At 46.5% G+C, this 23,561-nt stretch overlaps 1 long non-coding RNA gene across 1 annotated transcript in view; it reads left to right on the forward strand.

The window, feature by feature from the left end:
- Positions 1–23,561, forward strand: part of LOC121443015 — a 55,543-nt gene that overhangs the window by 18,122 nt on the left and 13,860 nt on the right. The gene's annotated exons all lie outside the window — the stretch shown is intronic.

The raw sequence follows: 23,561 nt of genomic DNA on the forward strand, positions 1-23,561 counted from the left end.
CTACTTGCTCTCTAGGGCCTACCTCCCATTCAGTGATTCTCAGCCTTCCTAATGTTGAGACCCTTTAATACAGTTCCTTATGCCGTAAAATCATCTCATTTCTACTTCATCACTGTGATTTTGCTATTGATAAGTCATAACGTAAATATCTGATATGCAGGGTGTGAGACCCCAAAGGGGTCGAGACCCACAGGTTGAGAACCACTGTCCTACAGCACTGATGGGGAAAATACCGACTGGTATCTCTCTCTTCCAGTTGTGTTTTGTTTTGTTTTAGCTTATTGGGGTTATTTTATCTGTTAGCTTGTTGGCCCTCAAGTCATCCTGCTTGTTGGAGTTGGTTTTCCTAAGTCTGTTTAGTCTATGACTTGAGAGTGCAGTTGTTCTGAGTCCTTCGTGTATGCGAGAACAGTGCAACTCAAGGCAGTTCACTTATTGACAGTGAACTGTTAGTGGCCTGTGAGGACAGAAAGTGAGAGCAAATGCTTAAAAAAAAAAAAGAATAATTTGATATTCCCGACAGTCAAGCATGTAATCACACTTCACGAAAGCTGTCGGTCAGTGCAGGGTTAGAAATAAAACATGGTGAGAAGCATTGTGCTGCATACATGTCTCGTGGCTATTTATAGCTATTCATAGCTGTTTCAGCTTTTAAAAATAATTAATTTTACCAACTTCTTGGTTTATGCCAAATGATTTCCCAAAAGCTTTATGTCCATCAGCATTTAATCCTTGCAGTAATTCCAGGAGCAAAACTAGGGCCTTGTGTATGTTAGACAAGTGCTCTGCCCCAGAGAGACCTCCTGCCCGGCACGCTTTAGGGTTAATCCAGATATACACTCTCCAAGGTGTCCAGTCAGGGGTTTGCACTTCACTGGGCTATGGAAAGGAATTAGCCTAGGGTCCGGCTTGTCTGGTAGCCTCTGCCCAGTGCTTGTCCGGCATCTCATCCTTCACCCAGGGCACTCGTGGTCGTCTGTGCCATTTCCAGGCCTACCCTCTAGTGTGCATTTGATGATTTTAGAATTTAGAATATTCAGTTTGTCTAGAGCAAGCATGTCCTAGATTTGGTGAACTTCATGCAGAAAATGCCGATTTGATTCTCTTTTGTTCATTTAATTAGTATTGATGTCAGCCATTTTGAGAAAAGAAAGCTTCTTTATTCCTAAGATTAAAGGACTCTTAGTTTAGTGTTAGCAATCATAATTCACAAATGCAGCTGGAAGCTATTTAACATCCTTCTCCGCGACTGTGAATCATTAACTACCTGCATTCATTGTGTGCCCAAACAAAGCAGATACTGCCAGCTGGTCAGCTTTTCTCAGGTGGGGCCCCGTCTGTGACTCGCACTCTGGGGGAGGCGTTCATTACAGAGGGAACCTTTGGGGAACTGGTTCACTCCTCATTCTTGGCCTTGTGTCTGAGATCTCCAGTCAGATCATATGCTGTCCTATTAAAGTATCCGAGCTTCACATGGAAATTTAAGCCTTTCGTCTCCAGTTAGAAGATTTTAGGTTTATCTCCTGCAGCTCTTCCTACTGAAGTTCAAGTGTGTACTCAGTTCCTTCTGTTAATAGCTGCACAGGTGGAAATGGTTCCTCCTTCAAAGGAAGGAGGCCATTCTTAATCGACTTCTGGTAATTATTAAGGGCTTAATATGCATGTGATTCGTGGGTGGCCAAGTAGCTAACCTAAGAACTTTCTTTGGTCATCTGTTTATGATACATAGTTCATTTTTCAGGCTTGTAGTAAAGGGTCTGCAGGATGGCTCCATGGGCAAAGGAGCTTGCTGCCAACCTGACAGCTTGTTTGATAACCAGAACCCACGCCTGCATGCTGTCCGTTTATCTTCATATACTTGAACTGTGGCGTGTGCACACACACAAATAAATAATAAAGAGATTTTTAGTAAGAAATTGTGACCCAAACTAAAAACAAACAAACAAACAAAACAAAACCTTTTATCTGTCTCAGAAGCCTAACCTTTGGAAATCACATAAATGGAAGTACCTGTGGGAATAAGGCTTCTCAAAGGGCATGCCAGCAACTTGTGTTTAGGGTCTCTCACGACTTTTCCTAACTATAACAAGTATTTCTTGTGCATTGTGCTCACTGTCAGCCTCGTGTAGTGTTGACAACAAACCTGTAACATCAGCCCTACGCTGAAGAGGTAGAGTCTGAGGCTTATCAAGGTAATATTTTAACTATTTATTAATGACGGTACACCCCAAAGTTCACTGACTTAAAACAGTGGTTGTATTATTATTCTGTGTGTTGGCAGGCAGGGAGATTCTTTTATTTCACGTTATCTCTTGTGGGGTCACTTGTGTGATTTAACCCAGCTGTCAGTGTGGCTGGGTCCAGGATGTCCAAGATGGTCTCACTTTGACGAATAGAGTGTTGGTTTGCCTGCACGAACCACTCTGTAGCATCTCTCGTCATTGGGTCGACTAGCTCCCAGTCCTGGAAGGAGATATATTTTGCTGTTCGTATTCTCTCCCATGAATTAAATAGATTCATATCCAAGACTACCAGGCATCTCAGCCAATAACAACATTAGTTTAAACAGTCCACCATTGAGGGTTTGGAACTCTCAGCAGTTAAGAGCACTGGCTGCTCTTCTAGAGGACCCAGGTGCCATTCCCAACAGTCACATGTCAGCTCATAACCATCTGTATGTAACTCCAGTTCCAGGGAATCCAACACCCCCTTCTGTCCTTTGCAGACACCAGGCATGCACATGGTACATAGACATACATACAGCAAAAATAAAAATAAAAAATCTATCGTTGAAGTAGTTTCTATGTGGACTAGACTTGTTACTTCTGTTTCACACTCACCCCTCATTCCCACTTTGCTCCATCCTGCCCTACACATCTGCAGATCAAAATAAAACATCTGCATGAAACCTGTCATCACCTCTGCCACATCTCCAGGAGAACTTCCTCCTCCCGTATGTGCACGAATGGACTCACTTATTGTTCATTTTATGTCCAGCTTAGCTCCTCAGCACCCATATTCAAGTAGCCTCACTGTTTTCCTGCAGACTGTAAGGTAACCTGTGACAGAACCTCAGCCCTTATCACTAACGAGCAACAGAGACCGCCCCCCCAGAGGAAAGACAGCTTCCAAGATAAAAAGGGAGTGTGGGAGCAGAGGCTTCAGGGAGCAGAAGCCCTCCTACAACATAGAGGGAAGGAACCCTGAAATATGTTCAGGATTCCTGGGAAGATGAATAAGAGCAGGGGTGCGGGATGAAGGGAAGCTCGAGACACCACTTAGCCTTGAATGGGAACAACCCCGCACAGGATCACATATGAGACTGCTGTGGCAGCCAGATCCTGCTGGCTAGAATTTAAGGCTTTCTGCTACCAGTGAAAGTTGTGGTCAGCTGAGCAATTAAATTAAAGATTATAATTGTAATTTCAATAGAACTTTGTAGGAAAGGTTAGTTCAGCTCTTTTCTGCGCGACACAGACCATAATAACAGTGTGCTTGCTCTCTGGCAACCCCTACCTGTGTTTTGAGACAGGGCCTCATGTAGTCCAGGCTAGACTCAAACTCACTGTGTCGCTGAGGATGACCTTGAATTTATTAATTCCCTGGTTTCCCAAATGCTGGATTATAGACCTGCACGGCCATGCCAGGCACCACTGCACCCTTTCTGTCCTGTCGTAAGTTTCATAAACATTCCCGCTAACTTTGCATCAAAATAAAGTCGTGCTTTGGTTTGATTTACCCTGCACTGCGGAGAAGAGGTGCATCTGCTCCTCTTCGGTGTCCCTTCAAGAGGCTGAGAGGGAGAGAAGCATGGGGGCAGACTGGCTATGAGGCTGCTAAGAAGATTCTCTTGTTAAGTCTGGACCCAGAGGCCTTTGTTCTTGTGTTTCCCGCCAGCCTTGGGCTCTCCACTCTCACTCGCTGTGCGTGACTTCTTCAGTTTCCTTAAAGATTTCATTCAGTTCAGCCATATTCTGTCTGTCAAGCCTTTTAGTTTGGGCAGAATTTGTACTTCTGATTCATTTTAACAAGAACTCCATAAGTAGTCACCGACCAACTATCTTAGCTGAGTGGTTTGAAACACTTGGGTGCAGGGTGTCTCTCCCTCTGCTTTCCCCTCCCCTTCCTTCCCTTCGTGGGAAGCTTCAGGGTGGTTAGGTCCCAAATCTTCCTTTAAAAATAAACAAAATACTCATTTAACTTGATCCTAAAATAATTTCAGATGTATGTAAACATTGCAAAAGTGGTACAGATCACCCAGATTTCCCCAAACCACATTTAATCCCAGTGCAATAGTCTGTAATGTTCATTTTGTCCCTCAAATGATATTTCTCTCTTCCATACTCTTTGAGGCAGGCTTTTGCTATGTATATGTAGCTCAGGTGGTCTTCAACCTGCAATCTTCCTGCCTCTCCTTTTTGAGTGTTAGGATTACAGGCATACACCCTTATACTTGCCTTCATCCACTCTTTTAGTCAAAGCAGTCACAGTTCTCTAGTGTATATTCCATTCCAAGGGAGAGGAATTAAACCCTCCTTGATTGGGGAGGGATGGTGGCGTCATTTTGCAGGATGGGAGGTCTTTGGAAACACAGTTCTGGCAGTGGCAGGTGAACCCCACACAGATGTAAATTCTTATGAACATGCAATAGTAGAAACAGTTGGGTGAAAAACTGAACGTAACAGTTTCTCTAATCTTGTATCAGAAAACAGGTACCAGGCCTGGTAGTGGATGTCTGCCATTCTGACTGCCTGAGCAGCTGAGACAGGAGGCTCACATTTGAGGCCTGCCAAGGCTACTGAAAAATAGGCACTCTGTTTTTAAGGAGAGTTCTGTAACTGTTAGATCATGAAAAGGGATTTTAATCTTCACTAGATTAAATGACTCCTGCTCAGGTACGTCAGTGCTGAGAGAGGAACGAGTCCTGCTCATGTGACCCCAGGGTAATCACAGCAGCAGGGCCGCTCAGGTTCTGAGTCACAGCAAACATCACTAATCCATATTGATCTTTCTGTTGTGTGTGGATTCGACTTCTGAGTCCTCACCCAAGCGTGCTAGGCAGCCATTATTAAGTTTGAGTTTCACATGGACCCATTTATCATTTCTTACTAAGCCAACTCCCTCTTTTTAGAGAAACTGATGCCTCAGAACCATTAGGGATTTGCCAAGGTTAGTGAGTCCTTTTGTTTGGGAAGGATTGGTTGTGTTAAGACAAGGTCCTGCTTTGTAGCCAAGGCTGGCTTCCTCAGACTTGAGGCATTGGTTCTCCACCTGCTTGGTGGGATTGCAAGGCGTGAATCATAACTCCTGGCTAAGAGTTTTGACTAAGACAGAGGGCTTTGATTTCAAGCCAAGCGCATTTCCTCCTTGTGCTCTGGATATCCCACACAGATCTGCCAGAAATTCTGAAGCACCCACCAAAGGAAATTATTTTTCTTACCCTTTTCTCTCTCTAATCTGTCTCTCAAAACACAAACATAAAACAAAAATATCTCGTAATTAATAGACCAGTAGTTTCCTCCTTTTCTTCTTCCTCCTCCCTCTCCTTATTTTCTTCCTCCTCCCTCTCTTGATTGATTGATTGATTGATTGACAGGGTCTCACCATGTAACTAACCCTGGCTATTCTGGAACTCATTGTGTAGACCAGGCCGGCCCTGAACTCAGAGATCCTTCCTGCCTCTGCATCACAAACCCTGAAATTAAAGGCGTGCACCACCATGGGAGCTATTAGTTTCCTGACACAGAAATAAATCAGCATCTGATAAACGAGACTCGTATTCCCTTACTAATACTAAAATCCAGGTGAGTTTCTTAAACTCCCTGGTCTTTGACTGTGCCCTGCCTCCACTTGGAAGTCTTAAAAAGGCAGTTTTTCCTCTTTTGTCTCTTCTAGAAAAGGGCTGAGTACATGTTGTACACAGATGTGTATGTGCATGTCAGTTCTACATGCACATACAGGCACTCACTAAATATGTGTTGGGTGAATGGAAATGTTTCCGAAGGTGGTTGTGAATTTGCGGGTGTCTGGCCCTCCCCATTCTTTCTGCCACCCTTCCCTTGCTGTAACCACAAGACCTGGTTTTATATGTAGTCTTCTAGGACAGGACTATGGTATCTGACAGGGTGCTTATTTAAAAAGGATTCTATTTACAGCACTATTCTTTGGGATGCCATGTGGAACTACAAAGCCCAATTGGCCCTGGAATTAGGTTTCTAAGTTGGGAACCTCACATTGACCCCATTTCGGTCCTTTGTAATCTGAGGGAAGGAAAGGGAGTGTATTTTCTGGGATTGCCTTTCCAGGCTAATAAAAAGTGAGTCAGAGCTGTGGGGAGTGATGGAGATGCGTGTTTTTCTTCGTGTGCTCCATTCTTGAGGTCTCGCCTGCTTTCGTCAGTTAGTGTGAGGAGAGAAGGGACATCGCTGGCTGATCATCCTGGGTGTGGGGCTGCAGCCTGCATGGCGAGAGCTTTCATGCCTTCTGTTAACGGGAACTGCTCGTTCCCGGAGAAGCCTCTTCAGCCTGGACAGTCTGGGGCCCTTTTTTTTTTTTTGGCCAGGTGTCAGATGACAGAATGTCTCAGCAAGGACACTGAGTCGTGACACCAAAAGCCACATTGATTTAGTACTCCAAGTAGCATTTATCTAGTTTGTGGACGCCAGCTTCCTATCCTGTAAAAATGGGATTATAGGCCCATGGTAAAAATAAATAAAGGAATGCGCCCTCCACAGCATATGACACATCCGTGGGCAGTGTAACTTTTGTTTGTAGGTGAACAGAAGTGGGGAAGAGCAGGGAGTGCTCAAAACAGGAGGGAAGACTAGTTGCTGGTTCCCCATCACCCTACAGGATCCACTGGCCCGGGGAAAAGGGAGTAGTCCCAAGTCACCTCACCTGTAATCATAGCCTCTAGCTGGCCTTCCTCCCTTGTACCCCTGATGTGTATTCCCTACCAAGACCCCTAAGTAGCTTCCATTTTATTTAGGTGAAAGCCAGGGTCTTTGCAGGGTACCCAGCTTTGTGAGCTGGCTGCTGCCACGCCTTAGCCTGCTGCTTGCTCTCCTCTTCTGGGGCCACCCTGGGCACTTGCCAGGCCTCACTACAGACCCTTTGCACAGGTTGTTCCCATCACCCAGCTTCTTCTGCCAGATAACCTTGCTCTCTCTCGGTTCTTGCTGACCTTTTATGGCTAGAAAGGCCTTCCAATTGCTTCTTTCTCCCTTAGTCCTTTGTGTACAGTACTCAGACTAGCCCTAGTGTCCCTGTCTGTCCACCTGTTTCCCTTTCTGACACTGTTTACTGGTTCATGGCTGCCCCTTCCCCCATGTAATATAAGCTCCTTGAAGGCTAGGCCTTGTGTGTGTTTTCATTGTTGTTTGAGAAAGGGTCTCACTATGTAAACTAGGCTGGCCTAAAAGCCTGTGCCACCACACCCAGCAGGGGCTCCTTCATGCCAGGGTCACTGCTGGATCTTCGGGTGTCTTGTGCACTCTTCTCTCAGGCCTCCCTTTTCCTCTGGTCTTATTTGGACTCAGCCTACTGGGTTATATCATGCATCAGGCTTGGTGCTGAACGCTGCATACATATCCTTATCATTTCATTGGCATGACAGTTAAACCTGTAGAAGGTGGAGCCTCGCGAAGAAGCTGGTTTGTGAAGATGCGAGCTAGCAGGGGCAAAGCAGGCATCTGATAGCAGTATCTGGCTTGTAGCCTGCTCTCTGTAGACACTGCCTTGGCTGCTCCACCCCCTCCAGGATAGGCCGCCAGTTCCTTTGGACTCTGCTTACTCCATTGTTGCCTTCCTACTCCAGATCTGGCTGTGGGCTGCACTTGGTGTGCCTTGTGCCTCCAGCACTGCTTCCTCCTTGGCCTCTTAGCTCATCCTGGTCCCTTTCTCAATAGCAAGAGTTGGCTGCTGGGCAAATTTCCCTTTGTAGTGGATCCTTAGTTTATCATGTTCAGGATCCTTAAAATTCTTCCCTCGATCACATCTCTGCTACTCTGGGTAGAAGTCTGGGAAGACACCCTCTCTCTTTCTCTTTAAAAGAGTTATTTTTATTATTTAGTTATTTGTATGGGGAGTGGTCTGTGCACATGAGTGTGAGTACCTACAGAGGCCAGAGGTTGTCAGATCCCTCTGATGGCTCAAATTCAGGTCCTCAGGAAGAGCATTATGTGCTCTTAACCACTGAGTCATCTCTCTGGCCCTTGCCTTCCAATATCTTAACTCCTATCCAGGGACATCAGTTCGAGTGTGCCAGTGCTCAAATGGTATAGTAGTAGAATCCTTTGGGAAAGTTCTCCGGGGTCTTATATAGGCCTAGACAGCATCTCTTAAGATCGTATCTGGGCACGTCACAGGGTCTGGACACATCCTTTTGCTAGAAAGGAGACATGAAGCTCCTGGTGACCACCAGGACAGTCTGCTCTGGCCTCTCAACTGGAAGAAGACAGATTGCTTATGGGCTCTTCCCAGGTTTGTAGCACTTGGTAGAGGCTCCGACCCTAGCTCATCCTTATGGCCATCTCGGAAACTTCCTCTCCACCTGAGAAACTTGCTGGTCCTGGATGTGGAAGGAAGCCCTCTTCCTCCTTCTTGCAGTGTTCCGTTGCCCTCCTAAGGTGGGGGCTCCACCCAATGCCTGGACTTGTGTGTGACAGGTGGGAGGAGGTGACTATAAAACAGCATTTAAGTCTTCCCTCAAATTCTTTTCTAATCTTAGAGTAATAGCCAGCATTCAAAAAGACCAAGACCCGTCCTGGTCTATCCTGCTTCAGGATGTTTTTGTTCCTTGGTCTCACCAGGCACCCATTCCTACTGAGCTTTTACAAATACCGTTTCCTCTGTGTTGCTTGAGATATCCTTTACCCCTCTCTGACTGGCTGGATAGAGGTAGCCCCTGTGACTTCTTTGTGGTCATATCCTGACTGGGAATGAAGAAAAGACAAGTATATACAGCAATGCTGTGGTCAGATGGACTAAGTACACTCTGATATAATGGCTCCAACTACCACACAACCTGGAACCTCGGCATGGTTATTGTATACAGCACAGTGAGAGGAATTGGCTAGTCTTTGTAAACATCTGGAGGAAGAAGCAATAGCTGGTAGTTTTTGCACACACTGGTCAATTTTCCTAAACATTCACACTTGGACCAGAGAAAGGCTTTTGCCATTCTGAGCCTGGGAATGGGGAAGGCTTTGCATTTTCCCATGGGGTCTGTGGCATTGGTCTTTGTATGACTGTAGTTACCTCCAAGTTGGAGTTAGGTTTCTGTCCTTCACTCTGCTGTCTTCATTCAGAGTTTTATAACCTTGCCTTTAGTTATAGAATCCTTTTCACTGATCTAAAAGCACCATGGTAGATCATGTCCAGTTTAACTGACCATCAGATTCCCTGGTAACTATTTGAAAGTGATTTTAAAATGAGCAATTAGCTGGGCATGGTGGTGCATGCCTTTAATCTCAGCATAGGGAGGCAGAGGCAGAAGCAGCCTGCTCTGCATGACAAGCTCTGGGGCAAACAGGGCTACATAGAAAAATCCTGTCTCAAAAAATCTAAAAATATGCAGAGAGAGGACGAGTAATGTAATGTAGGACAGCGCAGAGGGAAACTGGAGGAGCCTTTTCAAGTTGTTAAACCCAGCTTGATTTTGCAGAAAACACTGAACACTTCCTTCCTTCCCTTACTCATTTTTGGTCTGAGAGCATTGTTAAGACACTAGCAGTCATGAATGTCTGAGGAATCTGAGCTCAGAGGTGTAGCTGGGGGCATTCATATCCCATGAGTTCCAGCTCCCACTATCTTCAGTCTCATAACATACTAATAATAGCCTCAGAACTTTAAAAAATTCCACTTATGCTCCAGATACCCCATCATCGCCATTCATTTTCATGTCTTTTCCTGGGCAGTTCTCGCTTCCATTCACATGTCCTTTGTATGTGTCTGACAGTGGGCTGTTATCTCGTGGGCACCATTGTGTATTGGTTACAGCAGCTTTCCTGTAGGGCAGGTTTCTCAGCATTACTGACCCCTCTACCAGAAATGCTTTATGGGTGTTTTCCTGCGGCATTGCCGCCTGTTCAGCGGCTTCCCTGTGCTCCAGCTGCCAGCTGCCGCAGAGGCTCTTGGTTATGTCTCCAGAGCTTACCAAACCTTCTTCAAGGCTCCGCATCACCTTCCCCTGAGAACACTGCTGTAGAGTCAGAATCACTAAAAATTGTGGTGGATCTTTGCCTTTGAGCCCAGAGAAGGGAAAGGTCTTCCTAACCCATTTTGTCAGCTCCTGAAAGGTACAGGACGTGGCCTGCTGACCTGATGGTGGAATTTGGAACTATGTAGAACTTCTGGGCTGGACAGGCTTCATTTCTCAGTTTCTATGAAACCTGGGGTTAGAGACCTAGATGCTATCAATTCCTATATTAAAGTTATTAGAACAAAAAGTTTCAGGCCAGTGTTTTTGTTTCATTTTTTATATTAAATATTAAGTAGTTCTTTTATTAAATAATAAATACTAGCTAAATAATAGAGCAAATATTTGCTGACTAGTTACTTATGTTGGCCGCTTTTATATGCAAACTCATTTAGTCCTAAGAGCAACTCTGTGAGGTAAGCCTTCTTGTTATCATTGCCATATGGATAAGTAGACGTGTAAGGGTCAGCATGTCCCTGGGCAGCAAAGGTCTGGTGGAGCTGAGATCCAGTCCCAGTGGTCTGAGTCGGGAGCCTGGGCTCCTCTGCAGTGGCTGCTTCACTGAGCACCTGTTGCAGTTCCTGGTTCTGAGAGTCTCACAGATTAATTTCTGATTTCTTCACAGTCCTTCGGGGCACATGGCAATATCCATGGGAGACAGAAACTTACAGAAGCTATAAGGTCGTGCTGTGGTCTCTCGGGACTCTGGTCAAAAGCCTCACTTGCTTCCATGTATCATGTGGCCTCCTATGCACAAACAAAAACTATGGAGGAGATGGCTCAGTGAGTGAATGTGCTACCACCAAGCCTGATGACCTGAGTCTGAGCCCCAGGACCGTATGGTAGAGAGAACCAACTTCCTCAAGGTCCCCCACTACTCACACAAATAAATAAAATTTAAAAGATTAAAAAACGCATAACCTTGGCACCACCACTCTTTCAGCAGGTACCGGTTACATGCATCTTGTCACTCAGGGTCAGTGACAAGTGCTAGTGTCTAATCGGACCTTATTTGAGTGCTTTGTGGACATCATCTTCCTTAAGCTATAGCAGTCCCAGAGGAGAGAGAAAGTGAAATGACTTTCCTGGTCTGTTGACATAGTAGCTAGCTGAGCCTGATTCAGAACCTGCATCTGTCCATTTTCAAGCTGTGTTAACATTTAGGCCCTTTTGCCGGGCGGTGGTGGCACACGCCTTTAATCCCAGCACTCGGGAGGCAGAAGCAGGAGGATCTCTCTGAGTTCGAGGCCAGCCTGGTCTAAAAGAGCTAGTTCCAGGACAGGAACCAAAAAAGCTACGGAGAAACCCTGTCTCGAAAATAAAAAAAATAAAAAAAAAAAAACCAACAAAAAACAAAAAACATTTAGGCCCATTTGCATTAAAGGAATAGTCTTTAAACACAGCATTAGCAATAGCAACAGTGTTATGTGTTATTAGTTGTAAAGGACTTGTTGGTGAGTTCTCTCTGGTGGTACTCAGTGGACAACTTCACAAAGACAGTGAGAATGGCCGTCAGGAGTCTCCTAAGGACTTAGCACCAACTAGGTCCAGCACTCTAAGGGTGGTCTCCTTGGTAAGCGTGCTGAGTCTCTTAGACCTGTGGGTTATGTGAAGGCAGTCAAGTCTGGTGCACAGGACTTTAATCCCAGCACTTGGGAGGCAGATGGAGGTGAACCTCTGAGTTCAAGATCAGCCTGATCTACAGAGAGTTCCATGACAGCCAAGGATACACAGAGAAACCCTGTCTCCAAACAGAAAAAAAAAGATAGTCTAGCTATGAGAACCTTAGGAGACCACAGACTCCTAAAGATGGGCTCTCTTTCCCCTTTGGGGGAGCAGAGACACGCTGTACTTCAGTCCTGTACTTTATTTATACACAATGCCCCGTGTTTCTTGTTTTGCCCAGCACTCGGAGGTAATGGAGTATGAAAACACAACTGCCCTTGCGGACTCCTTTTCCTTGGCTAGCGGATGGGTATATCCACGCCTGCCGGCTGAAAGCAGGCTTGGGCTGCCGAGACCAGTTTGCTCACTGCATTCCCAGCCTCCCTTTACCCACACACAGCCTGGGTTTTCTGCTCAAATATTACTCTGCCTTATCTTGAGAACACAGGGCTCACATATCCTTCACTTTTCACCTAGATTTTTATTTTTATTTTTTAGTTAGGCCAGTAGAAACAGTGCAGACGCTGGCTTGGTGGGCAAGAAAAACAAGTCATAAACAAGGAAGTTTAAGCTGTGGGCTAGATGGCATGGATAAGTCTCAGGAGACTGGCTGAGCACACACTGTTGGAATTTCTCTTTGCAAGCTTCACTCTATTGAGCAAGACCAGTGCTTCAGGTCATTAGTTCTGGGGACCCAGGGTGACAGGAAGCTCCCCTAGATACTTCCTTCTGAATAGCAATAAGGCATTAGCTGAACTGCAAGGACCTCTGCTCGCGGGCTTGCACTGAGCAATGTGGCTCTTGTCACACCAGCTGCCCATGTGGCACAATGCCCAAAGCCACCTAGCACCATCCGCCCAGTGGTCAGTGTGGTTAGCCATATTGGAAACCTGAGGAAGACCTCTTTACAACTGAAGTCTCCCTTGGGTTTTCATGGAAGTCACTTTGAGGAGAAGTGGCTCCCCAGGAAATGATGCCTTGTTCAAATTCTGCCCTCCACCAGTCTCATGGCTCCCCGGAGTTGAGATGCTCTACAGTTTGGGCTCTGCCACAGGGTGATTCTCATTGGGCTGCTGACGGAGGAAACAGCAAGGATTGCTGTCGGCACTGCTGAGTGAGGACTTAGCCTGGCAGACAGTAGCAGTGTAAAAACCAAATCCAGAACTCCCTGTGGCCAGAAGAGCTGGTTTCTTTCAAAGCCCAGCTTAGTTGCTTTCCTAACACCCAGGGCTTCTGCCTCTGGTTAGGCCTGGGTTCTGGGTCCCCCATCCCCCACCCCCCCCAAGAAAGGGTTTCTCAGTGTAGCCTTGGCTGCCCTTGAGCTTGCTCTGTAGACCAGAATGGCCTCGAAATTACAGAAATCCATTGCCTCTGCTTTCTGAGTGCTGGGATTAAAAATGTGTGCCACTATGGCCTGGCAGGCCTCAGTTCTTGTATTAAGAAACCTGGCCATTTAAAAAAAAATACTTTTGTGGAGGCTGGAGAGATGACTCAGTGGTTAAGAGCAAGTACTCCTCATTCAGAGGGCTGAGTTCTGCTCCCAGCACCCATATAAGGTGGCTACTACAACTCCAGCTCTAGGGCCATCAGATACTTCTAGTCTCCATGGGCCTGTGCACTCACACCCATGTACACAGATACACACATATGCACATAATTGAAAATGGTAAAAATCAGTCTTTTAAGATGACTATATAAGTTACTGAGTTGGGGAAGAGCCTGGGATGGGTCAGTGGTAGAGCCTTTGACTAGCATGCACTGTTTCTGCCATCTGAGTCGCAGGAATTGAACTCTGTCAGGCTTGGCAACAGGTGTTATTAACCAAGCCCTCTCTCTAGTTCATGATGCAGGCCTTTTTGAAATTTGTCTAATACATGGTCTTCATCCAGGGGATATATCTGAAACTAATCCTGTACTCCACAGAAGCATTCTGGGTGTTTGATGTTCTTGTTCCTGTCTCCATTTTACATTGTCAAGGATGACATTGACTGCATCTTAGCCCCTGAGAATGTGAGCCTTCAGGAGTGGGTATCAGTTTATACCGAGGTCTCCATTTCAGCTGTTAACCTTACTCTACTGACTCCGTGCTATGCTTTTGTCCACCCCAGTCTAATAAGTGCCTCACCTATGATGTTGGCATTGGGATGTCATCCCCAGTTGTTTCTGTACCTTATTATCTGAGACAGGATCTATTACTGAGCCTGGAGTTCACCATTTCTGCTAGACTGACTGGCCAGCAAGCCCCCAGGATCTGTCTGCTCATCACCATCCCCAAGTACTGGGGTTGTAGGCATATACCATCTGACTAGCTTTTTAAGTGAGTTTTGGGGCTCTGAATTCATATCCTCCTGTTTGCACAGCAAGTACCCTACTGACTCAGTCATTCCCCAAGACCAGTTGTTCTTTGTTTTTTAATCACAAAGCAGTGTAACACACTATGAAAAGATTGCTTTTCCTTTTAACTCTTGACTAATTTAGAAAGAATAATACAGTAACAGTCATGATTTTTCTTCCATTGTGTGCTGGGCACTGCACTAACTGCTTGTGAAGGAATAACTCATATAGTCACCCTAAGAGGTTGCTGCTATAAGTGCAGCCATTTCTCAGGAGAGGAAACTGAGCCACAGAGGGGATAAGGGACTTGCATTTGACTTCAATGGACTATGCCAAGTATATTAAGCATAACCTAAATCCAGTGAACTTGTGTCTATAAGAGCTGGACCTTGGGCATACAGAACTGATGAGGCCTGCCTTCCATCTGAGTTAAGTGGAAAAGCTGGCAGGGACCTGGGGTTCACAGAAACACACCCAGTGAATGGACTCTGACAATATTCGAGTCATGCCTTTATCCTCTTGTTTTGCCTTGGCTCTCTGGAAGAGTGGGTGTACTCTCCAGGGAATATTTTCCTATCAACTCTTAGGGTAAGGCTTACCTGTTTGCACCAGGTTTTGAGAGGTCAATAGTACTCTCTTCTTTTTCCTTCCCTGCTGTGGGGGGTTGGCTTATGCATTTAGATTGGGATACTGATTGGAAAAGATCCCCCTCCTAGGGTGGGTCTGACTCACTCTTGGCATTTCAGACATTAGGAGCTTTTGAAGGATGGGGGAAGGGCAGACTGCACGTGTTCTCATAATTTCCTATTCTTGGGATACAGCTCAGGTTCCTGCTTGGGATCCTTGGCATCAGACCTTTCCCCCTTTGACTAAGATATCTCTTCCCAGAGACCATAGGAGCAGCCTAGAGAAGTTTTTTTTAATATTTATATTTATTTTATGCGAGTGAGTGTTTTGTCTGCATGTATGTATGTGCAACATGTACATGCCTGGTATCCAAAGAAGCCAGAAGAAGGCAAAAGATCCCCTGGAACCAAAGTTGCAGGTCACTGTGAGCTGTCATGTGGGTGCTGGGAATTGAACTCAGGTCCTCTACACAGTGATGTTAAGCACTGAGCCATCTCTCCAGCTCCCTAGAAAAGATTTTTATGCCTTTCATTTGTACTTTTCTTGAAGGTAGAATCTCCTTATGTCTTTATTTTATTTTTAATAGTCTTTCTAAACTTTGGAGGTAGAACCCAGGATCTCCTATATGTTTACCACACAACCACATCACCGACTCTCAAGCACGTGCCCAATTTAGAGGATTTTACAGAGGGAGCGTAAGGTTGAATTAGGAAAGCCAGGCTTGACGGCACACACCAACAATCCCACCACTTGGGTATTTGTGAAGCAGAGGCAGGTGGATCTTTGTGAGTTAAGAAGCCAGCCTGGTCTGCATAGTGAGTTCCAGGACAGCCAGAGCTATATATAGTGAGACACTGTTTCAAAAAATAAACAAATAACAACTCCATAAGATTGTATTTGTGAGTTCTTAAATGAGCAGAATGATTTTTTGAGTGTATCATGTACCACGTGTATCATAGGTTATTTGTGAAGGACTACAATTCATTTCCCTTACTCTAAGAGTCCCCTAAAATTCCTCTCCAAACCCCTCTGTGAGCCTTCGAGTAACCATGAATTTCCTAGAGCTGTGGGCAAGATATTCTGGGCTATAGAACTAAAAGAAAGGTTCCAAAAAGACCCTCATGGGAAGGTGCGTTCTGTGGCTCAAGGCCTGCTCTCCCTGGCCAACAACTCAGCACCACCACTGCTCTGAGCTCCATTTGCTTGCGTGATCCTCTCCCAAGATCTCTCTGCAGTCTAAAGTGATGGTCCTGGTGCCGGGGATGGCTGTCAGCCCCTTTACAGAAACGTTAGGTATGCAGTTATCCAGGTCTTGTCTGAGCATGCTAGCACTTGCCTGTAGTTCAGCACTCTAGAGGCTAAGGCAGGGGGATTGTGAGGTTGAGCCTTGCCTAGATTATATAAAGAGACCCTGTCTCAGAAAAAAGTTTTATGGTTAACTGTCTTCCTTGAGTACTTGTGGCTGATCGGTTTTGGTGTTTTCTTCCTAATATTTATAGTTCTTCAGAGAGCAACCAGCTAAATTTATACCTGCAGCTTGCTTCCAAGTGAAGCTGGAATAGCAGCTATTCCAGCGACAATAACAGACACACAGCAGATTGCTTATTCATTCACTTGGTGTCTTCTGTGTGCTAGGCCTCCTCAATTCCCTACGGCAGGGTATGGGCAAAGAATGGTAATGGCATTAAAGACCTGAGCAGTTTTATCCAGGTAGAACTAGGAGGTAGAGGCTCACCTCTTGAAGGTCAAAAGGGATCCCTAAGTATGATCATTGCCTCCTTTAGTCCTGAGAGAAGAGTGATGAGGGTAGGAGTATTGGAAGGGTTCGTAATGTCAGCTAACTTCAGCCTTCTGGTACTGTGGGCTCAAGTACCAAGGATGACTGTGTGTAGTTGTGAATTTTATTTATTGGGAGGCAGCACTCCTGGCCTTTCTGGGTTGTCATCCAGCTGCCTGGCATTCATTCCTTTCTACCTGTCTCCTTGTCCCTTGTTGGTTCTTCAAAAACAAGTTAGTTCGTTGTATTGAAGTATTTACATAAAGCTCTACCAGCTTTATGTAATGCCCACGCTGCTCCCAAGTCTCAGCCCCGGGGCCTTTGCCGTTCTTTCTTTGGGTGTCTGTCTGGGGAATAGCAATAGCAGCTGATCACTGAACACTGATGTGTACTGGACACTGGCCTATGTGGATTAACTCAGCAAGGGAACTCTGCCTCTTACATTAGAAACTAAAGCTAGGAGAAAAACTGTTGCTTCCTCAGAGTGGCCTTGAGGCTGGCTGTGGGGTGCCCCGCTCCAGGCTTCTTTCCTTTCTCTGCAGTGTTCTTGGCAGGGCCGGTTGTCAGTGAGATAGATACTGGTCTGCTGTGCACAGGCAGACACAGCTGCACAGTGCCCAGGAGTATGCTCCAGAGTGAGTGTGTGGCATGGTGGGCTTCCCGAGCTCCCCCAGAGTGCTTTTGTTGTCTTCAGTTTCCCTGTACCAAATGGGTGGGACTATAAATAACCCCACTGCTTTGGGCAGCTGAGCCGTCCTCATGAGTGTGTGAGAGCCAAGCCTTCCTGGCAGAGCGGAGACTCCATGTATCCTACCTACTTCACCTCCAAGGCCAAAGGGTTTTATGGCAGAGACTGGTAGCCTGTTTCAGTGGAACTGTGATGGTGGTGGCTGTTTTGATTGCCTCGGTGACTAGCTGGCCAGATGATTGTGTTGATCATGGGAGAAGGTGTTTCTCTTAAATACTGGCTCTGTCTCCTGGGCTAGAAGAGTTCCAGTCAAAAAGCCCAACACTGCCTCTCTCCCTTTCTCCACTGGGGAAACCTCGGGCCTCTCCTTTGACAAACAGTGTGTCTGTGTGAGCAAGGGAGTGGTTTTCAGGACCCTTTGTCATTGACTTTCAGGTGGATGTTGGCTTGTCGCGGCTTAGGAAAACAACAGCATTTGTGACTAACAGAGCTCCCCACACTGATCTTCCCAGACGTGCAAGGGTAATCTTCGTTTCTCTAACTCCCGGCCTTGTGCCCATCAGTTCTTACTCGTGAGGTCTGTCCATTCCGTCATAGCCATTGGCAATGTCGTCCTGTCCCGTTCTTGACCTCAGCGCTCTCACTGCACCCAGGAGAAAGCAGCTATTTTTACTGTCATATAATTATGTCTGCTGGCCAAGGAAGAAAACAGCCTGGAGTGTTTTTGCATAAATACATCTGTGGGAGCTGTTAATTAGTAACCTGGAAATCTGTTCCTGGTAGAAGCCAGTTGTGGTCTATATACCTAAGATAAAACCTGCCTTGTGTTCACTAGAAATGATACGGTTGTGTTTGCTCTCCTGGAGAATGTGGCAGATACTGTTTGAATGAGACTCCTGGGGCTGGCACAACGCATGAGTCAGGCTGACATTGCTGATAATAGTCGCCTGTGCCTTTCTGTGCCTGGGCACCAGCAGTGAGAGCCAGCAGCTTCCTCCTTGGCGATCTCTGCCCAAAGTGCCTGCTCCCCTCAAAGGAACCTCTCCACTTCCCCTTTTCCTGTAACCCAGGACCTGAAAACCAAGAAAGCGACCGTTTCTCTGATTTCTGTTTAGCTCTCGAAAAAAATCATTGTAGTGTCTTATTTTCTTTTTTTTAATATTTATTTATTTATTTATTATGTATACAATATTCTGTCTGTGTGTATTCCTGCAGGCCAGAAGAGGGCACCAGACCCCTTTGCAGATGGTTGTGAGCCATCATGTGGTTGCTGGGAATTGAACTCAGGACCTTTGGAAGAGCAGGCAATGCTCTTAACCTCTGAGCCATCTCTCCAGCCCTGTAGCATCTTATTTTCAAGGCCACCTGGAGGCTGGGCAAACTCTACTACTGAGCCTCTTAACTCAGTCCTCTTAACACAGGCTCCAGAGCTACACAGAGAAACCCTGTCTTGAAAAATCTAATAATAATTTTTTAAATTTTGAGACAGGGTCTCACAAAGCTGCCCAGGCTAGTCTAAAATCCAGGTTCAAGCCTTGAGTTCAGTAGTCCTCCTCCCCAGCCACCAGGCCTGACTTGCTCGCTTTAGGTTTCTGTTCTACTTCTCTTGAACACCCCCCTCCTCCTCTTTGGTTCTCTGGTTCCAAACATCTTTGCTGCTGCTATATACAGTATAACAGGTCATGTGTTAGCCGCCCTCACCACCATGTCATCCTGCGAGGGTGGGACCACCAGACCATGTGGGCCGTACTGATCAGAAGAAGATGGGGCCAACCAAAGTGATCCAGGATTGACAGCCATCCCCCTCAGCTCATTGTGAAAGGACCCTTTCCTGACTCTGGACTTCAGTTGTGTTTCCTGTTGATTCTGCCTGTTCCTCCTAGCATGCGCCTGTGTGCAGCATCTGTTTCTTCTCCCAAAGGGTTCTGTGAACTCCCCAAGTTAGCCAGTGTGTTCTTTTTCTAGACTCCCCTCCAGGGTTGGCTGTGTCAGGAAGAGAGAAGTGGGCATAGAGGGGGAGACTGAGCCAAGTGTCAACAGTCACAGCTGGGCTCCCCTGGAGCATTGGGAGGTGCTGGGACAGGAGCAGTCTGTAAGAGTCGACAATCAGAACAGGCAAGCGTCGAAGAAGGCAGAGCAGACTTGGTTTTCTGGTAACCACCTGTCTCTGACTGACTGGAGCCCAGGCTAACCATAGGGAGTACAGGCCAGAGGAGAATCAAGGCTGCTGCTGAAACACAATGACGCTGGACCACCAGTTTTGCCACTGTGAACTAAGCTGTGGTGTCCTCACCTCCTGATGTTGAAGAGCCCTGGAAGCCTCATGAGTCAGTAGAACACTAAAGAATGTAGGCTTTGATCCACTCAAGCTCCTTGAAAGGATGTGTGTAGTTACATATTTGTAACATCAAATCTGTTCTTACCCTTGTCTGTGGGCATGGTCAACATTAACTGCATTTACATGGTTGGTCAGACATTGTCTCCAAAACTTTTCTTCCCAAACTGAAACTTGGTATCTCTTGAATAACAGATCCACATGTTCTCCTTTGTTCTGCCCTTGACAACCTGCCTTTGCCTATGGATTTGACTGCTGTATGTATCTCAGATAAATGGAATCATATAATCATATAGTATTGCCCTTCTGTGACTGGTTGATTTCATGTAGTGAGTCTTTAGAGTTTATCTGTATTACAAGATGTGTCCAAATCTTCTTTCTTTTTGAGGATGGATAATATTCCATTGAAGATATATTCCACATTGAGTTTATTCATTCATGGTCGATACTGAGTTGTGTTCACCTTTCAGCCATTTTAGGTAATTTCAAATAGTGCAAATAATGATCATGGGTATACATATTTGTTCAGGTCCTTGCACTCAGTTATTTGGATGAGGGTATTAAAGCAAGATATCTTTAAAGATTAGTTGCTGAGGGCTTGACTTTCAGACCAAAAGTCAGCTTTACTCACCTTCTAAATTTAGACTATACATACCCATGAGTGGTCACCTCAGCATCACGCTACGTTTTGATATTTGATCGGCTTTCACAACAGGCTATGGCTGTAGTTTTACCTATCACCTTCCATGGAGAGCTCTCGAGTTGGTGATGTCCTTGCAACCGTGGGAGTACTCTTGACATCCAGTGGGTGGTCTTGGGCTACACAGAACCCTGCTTATCTTTTGATTTTTTTATTCCTAGAAATGGCTCCATCTGGGGACTTGAAGCCATGAGGTGCTGAAGCCTGATGATTCTTGTCTTCTGCTCATGGCAGCTTTGTGTAGGCATGCCAGTGTCCCCCAGGTGGATAACCTGCTTTTGTTTCAGCTGGTTCTTAGAGAACATAGCGAATCGTGGAATTATATGGAGATGTCCCCTAGGGAAATCTGGTCCACTCGTGAAGTTCCTTGGCATCGGGAATTGTCACTGGACTGGTTGTACCAACTAATGACACACCTGCATGGGAGTGGGCTGCAGCTCTCCTGGGCCTGCGTCCCTTTATGTTGGCCTGGCGTTACTACTAGAAATGGAGATGGCTGGTTGTATGAAGTTGTGTTCTTAATGCTCATTGGTGTTCTAGACCCATAGATGAGCCAACCAGATTTCTTTTGCATAGCCACAGACACAAGGTAAGGACCTAGGTTGTGGGCCATGCAGCTCATGTGAATATGCAGGGATCCTGCCAGCCCCTGTCACTGCTACCCTTCCCTGGATCTCAGGCCCAATGTGGGCAGCGTGTGAACAGGGAACTCAGAATCCAGTTGGGATGTATGAAGACAGCTTGGACCTGTTCTGCTGTTCTGATGACCCGAGTAGGAAGGAAGATCACCAGCTCTAGTCTGTATTCCTCTAACTCACGTGTTCCTGCCCATGCACTGTGCGGCTGGGATTGGCCTGGAGTAGTCCCTCTCTGCCTTGGTGCTCAGTTGATAAGGCTGGTTCTGCACCATTGCAAGTGAATGTGCTTGCAGGAGTCTCAGGCCCCTAAGAGCCTTGGGAGGCTGGAGATGGCAAGGAAGGCTCCTCCCATGAGCTGTAGGTCCTGGGTGGTGGAGAGCAGAGGCCTTTTTTTCTGACTCTTGGCACGGGGCTACTGGGACAGATGGAGAATAACCCTCCGGTATTCTGTTGACAAGACAGTCTCATCTCGGGCACTCATTACAAAACACTAGTCTCAGTTCTGAGAGGTAAAAAGAGGAGGATCCAAGTTAGGAACAGAGCTGAACCAGGGCCTGACCTGGGGAAGGAAGGAGTATCAGGCAGGGACGGACCTGCCAGGGCCTAGGTTATGCCCTGCTATTGTCTTGAATGCTAGAGGTCTCATGGGGGGGGGGGCAGAGGGTAAGGAGGGTATTTTCACAAGGTGACCCAACCTTGAACTGAGTCTTTGGAATCCACTTGGGCAGAGCCAGCTAACGAATCAGGCAGCTGTCTGGGAGCTGACTCAGAGCAGGGTACTATCTGCCCTGAGCCCTGCAGGCCATTCCTTTGCCACGGAAAGAAGAAAGAAGAGTTATTCAAAGGGTATGTGGCCCCATCAGTTCCTGGAGGTGGACGGGCATGTTTGCTCACAGGTGCTACTGCCCAGTCTGAGTCTTTGAAAGGCTGAGGCTTAGCAGGTGGTCTGGGCAGGTGCAGGTGAAACCCATGGGAGGAGCAGGGTTCCTGCTGGGGTGCCCAGGATCTCCAGGCCTTCAGCGGGTGAGGTACATTTTTTACAACCTGTCAGTCCGGTTGTAGCTATGTCTGTGTTCTTGAGCTATAGCCCCTGGACTGCCCTCCCAATGGTTTCCTCTGTTTCAGGCTCCATATGTAAGATCCCCTCCACTGACTGCCCTTGGAAGTACTCTACCTGGGCCTTACCTGGGCTTCTAAGAGTTGGACTTCCCAAAGGTGGGACCTGGACTTTGGACTCCACTATATTGAGGCCAAAGGAAAAATGACGGGAACTGCGTGGAGCTGTGTGTGAGCTGATGCCAGGGAAGACAATAGGCAAGACCTTGATTTCAACTATGGCTAACTAGTGTGTGTGCCACCACTGCCTGGCCTGTATGGCTGACCAGCGTGACTGTTTTGCATTCTGATCCTTTAGGCGAGCTTTATTTATTAAAATACAAATGAAATATCACTACAGCCAACAGTCCAGGCAATTTCTCAACCGAGGCCTCTTCCCAGGTGACTCCAGCTTGTGTCAGGTTGACAAAAACAATCAACACATCATCCCTTTAGGATACCCAAGGAAGCCAAAGCCCCCCTTTCCATATGTCCCCTTATCATCTGTCAGTACAGACTTCTGTGACCTCTAACACATGGCGGTCTCTCCCACCAAACAAGCAAGCATCTAGTAATGTAGCATCAGATGCCAGCCTGGGTGTTCCCTTATCTGCTTCTCAAGTTGTCTACCCATAATAGCGTTAGATCCCAGAGGTTGAAGGCTCAGTCTCCTTCTAGATAGATGCTGGTTTTGGTCTCTTTGCTTGGCCTGTGGTTCCAATCAACTTACCATTAACAGGAGTCCCCACAACCCTCTCCTAGTTCATGTGTTTGCTGGAGTGGCTCAGGGAACACTTTGGTTTGCTGGTTTATTATAAAAGCCAGTACAGGAGAGCCGGGCGGTGGTGGCGCACGCCTTTAATCCCAGCACTCGGGAGGCAGAGGCAGGCGGATCTCTGTGAGTTCGAGACCAGCCTGGTCTACAAGAGCTAGTTCCAGGACAGGCTCCAAAACCACAGAGAAACCCTGTCTCGAAAAAACCAAAAAAAAAAAAAAAAAAAAAAAAAGCCAGTACAGGAGACGGGGTGAAGAGGTGTAGAACGTGGAAGACTTCTGTGCCCTCTCCAGTCTGACACATCTAAGAACTGCCGTAAGATTAAGGTTGCCCAGAAGCCCCAAACTCTGCCCTTTGGAATATTTTATGGAGATATTGCCAGGCAGCCATGCAGCTGGGATTGGACTGGAGAGACAGGTGACACAGAGCAGGGGAACCTGGCAGGGCTGTCAGTGCCGCATTCTTCCCTCCAGGGTATTGAGCAGGACCCTCAGGGAGTGAGGAGGGTCTTCTGACCTACTTCGAGGTAGGCCAGAGAGTTCATTTTTGTTTTATTTTGCTTTTTGAAACAGGGTCTTACTATGTAGCTCTGACTGTCCTGGAACTCACTGTGTAGATCAGGCTGGCCTTGAACTCACAAGTATTGGGATTAAAGGTGTACCACGTCCAGCCCTAAGGGAGTTCATTCTTTATAGCCAGTCCCAAGACAGAAAGGCGGAGGAGGCTCTG

The sequence above is a fragment of the Microtus oregoni genome, unplaced genomic scaffold (assembly GCF_018167655.1).
Source record: "Microtus oregoni isolate MIOR12 unplaced genomic scaffold, Mior012 000098F_ref0000018, whole genome shotgun sequence".
Lineage (NCBI taxonomy): Eukaryota > Metazoa > Chordata > Mammalia > Rodentia > Cricetidae > Microtus > Microtus oregoni.